The following is a 2,500-nucleotide window of genomic DNA, read 5'->3' as shown; positions in this document are numbered from 1 at the left end:
TCTTTGCACTTGCGGGATGGGGGTGGTGGTTTAAAGACTCTCGAGTTGCCGCCCGTCGGTCTCCGAGCTCCGTGCAGTAGTGATCCCCAGCGAACTGCCAGCAGGGCGAACGAGCGATCCCGCTCTCGGTCGGGGCGCCTGGCGTCGATCGGTGGTCGGTGGCTTGCGGGCAAGCTGCGCTGTGAGTGTGGGAACGAGTATGACGAGCCGTTGCCGCGACTCCCAGTCCACCTCGGCGGTGGCTGGGCCGGGCGGGCGTCTGCTCGGGCGAGTGCCGCCCCCGCCTCCTCGCAGGAAGTCCGCTCGCCGACACGCCGCCACGTGCACGCGTCAGTGACGCTGCCGAACCGATGGCCGGTGCCCGTTCCCGCCTCTGCTTTTCCTAGGGCAAAGCTGCTGCACGCCTCGTGATACTAGGCGGGCGACATGGTGGCGGTGATCCTGCCTCCGTCGCTGCGGTGCGTTGGGGCACGCATCGCCTCTTGGGCGCCCTGTCCTCCTCCCCCCAATAGACGTATGTTTCTGCGGGCCGCACCAGGATGGTGCTCCCCATCGCTTCACGCCACCCTGCTCCGCCCGCACGCCGGCGTGCAGGTGGCTGTAGCTCAAGGTGGGGAGCGTATGTGCGGTCCGGGTCGCTTTCCTCTGGCGAGGGAGAGACCTAAAACAAACAACAAACTCAGACAACTCTTGACGGTGGATCACTCGGCTCGTGCGTCGATGACGAACGCAGCTAGCTGCGAGAATTAATGTGAATTGCAGGACACATTGATCATCGACACTTTGAACGCACTTTGCGGGCCCCGGGTTCTTCCCGGGGCCACGCCTGTCTGAGGGTCGTTTGGCAATCAATCGCACTCGCCTTGGCTGGCGAGAGCGCGGCTGGGGTGTCGCAGAGGACCCGTCCTCTTTGTCCCCCTAAGTTCAGACTCCGGAGCCCTCGGCGTCGGAGCGCTTGGCCTTTCCCCCCCACCCTGCACATTCCGTTCGTCAGGCTCGACGCCATCCCCCCGCCGGGGAGCGCGGCCTGGCGTCCGTCTGTGTCGTGGCAGTGGGGCCAGCACGGCTGTCACCGGTCCCAGAATGGCTGTCGGTGGTTCACACTGTGTGTGTGTGCCAACCCTCCTGGTCTCTGGGACACGGAGCTGCCACGAAGTGTTGAGCCTCCAGTGGGGGGTCTGCCTAAGCTCTGCACGTCCGCATTGGGTCCGTCTCTCGGTTGGCTGGCAGTGGAAAGAGTGAAGGGAGCCGCGGAGGTCCGGTGCTGGTGCGCCGCCGGCCTGACCGTGGAGCTCGCCGGTTTGACACGCTGACCCGACTCGATGGTTGATCGATTGAGAGTGCTGGGAGCTGCAGGCCGCCCGCTGCTGCAGCCGCCCGTCTCGTGGTTCGTCCTCGGCCTTAAGTGGCCGGCGGGGCGTCTGATCCTGTCTCCCCTGCTGGCGCCGAGTGCCTGGCCGAGGGAGGAGGTTTTCGTCGAACGCTGTGACTTGGACGGTCGCACCGCGCGTGGATCGCTGGCTCTTGGCTCTCCCGTTCAGTCCGCACGTTTTCCGCTCCGTCCTGCCACCGGTCTCGGGAGGTACGGAGGGGTTGGCGGGCGTGGTGTGTGCTCCGTCACCGTGCAGGCACACCTACCACGCCGTCGGCCGACCCCCGCACGGTCCTCCTGGCCATCGGGAGGACGGCGGAACGTCGGGCTGTCGGGGGCCAAGTCGCCAGAAGGCCACCGCTGTGTCTTCCGCACCCTGTCACCGTCGGCGTGCCTTCCTCAACTCGTCCGGCTCGGGGCCGCTGGGTTCAGGAGCGGCGTCGCCCGCCGGCCCCACTGAAGGCCGTGCCGTTCCGCGGCTGGCGATCGATGTGCGTGGCGTGCCTGCGCGACCGTTCGCCACTTGAGCCTCGGCACTCCTCTCTCCCTCTCTCTGACCGTCGGGCAGTCTCTGTCTGCTGGTGCCTCGCACGTCCCGGGCGGCGGGTCGTCACCCCCGCGACCGGGCCTCCGGCAAGGCAGGAATCAGGCTGACCCTTCCGCTCGAGTAAGCAGCCGGCACTTCCGAGTTTCGCCTCCCGCCGTGGACGGGGGAGGGTCTCCGGTCCCGTGGAATTGCGCCGAGCACGTCCCCCGCGCGTGGACGCGGCGGCGCTGGAGGCGGCAGGGGCGGCCACTCGTCGACACCATCGCTGGCCAAGGGTGGTGAGCGACGTGCGGGTGGCTGGCTCTCTGACCGTCGCGGCGTCGGCCAAACTCCCGTCCGCGGTGAGACGTTGCCGGCCCACTAAGAGGTGGTGCGGGGGATTCGCACGCTGGCGGTGCGGCCTGGCCATCCTCTGACTCTGGTACGACCTCAGATCAGACGCGACAACCCGTTGAATTTAAGCATATTACTAAGCGGTGGAAAAGAAACTAACAAGGATTCCCTTAGTAACTGCGAGTGAACAGGGAAGAGCCCAGCGCCGAATCCCCGCTCGCTTGACGGGCGAGGGGAAATGTGGCGTA

General features: G+C 66.7%; 2 non-coding genes across 2 annotated transcripts in view; both read left to right on the top strand.

The window, feature by feature from the left end:
- Positions 1-685: 685 nt before the first annotated feature.
- LOC140474507 (5.8S ribosomal RNA) lies at positions 686-840 on the top strand. The gene has a single exon (XR_011959171.1). It is a non-coding gene; the product is annotated as a 5.8S ribosomal RNA (ribosomal RNA).
- A 1,503-nt stretch (positions 841-2,343) lies between these two features.
- Positions 2,344-2,500, top strand: part of LOC140474506 (28S ribosomal RNA) — a 3,812-nt gene continuing 3,655 nt past the window's right edge. Inside the window, exon 1 of the ribosomal RNA XR_011959170.1 lies at positions 2,344-2,500. This exon is cut by the window's right edge and continues 3,655 nt beyond it. This is a non-coding gene — a ribosomal RNA (28S ribosomal RNA).

The sequence above is a fragment of the Chiloscyllium punctatum genome, unplaced genomic scaffold, assembly GCF_047496795.1.
Source record: "Chiloscyllium punctatum isolate Juve2018m unplaced genomic scaffold, sChiPun1.3 scaffold_1039, whole genome shotgun sequence".
Taxonomy (NCBI): Eukaryota; Metazoa; Chordata; class Chondrichthyes; order Orectolobiformes; family Hemiscylliidae; genus Chiloscyllium; species Chiloscyllium punctatum.
This window is presented reverse-complemented; position numbering and strand designations above follow the sequence as displayed.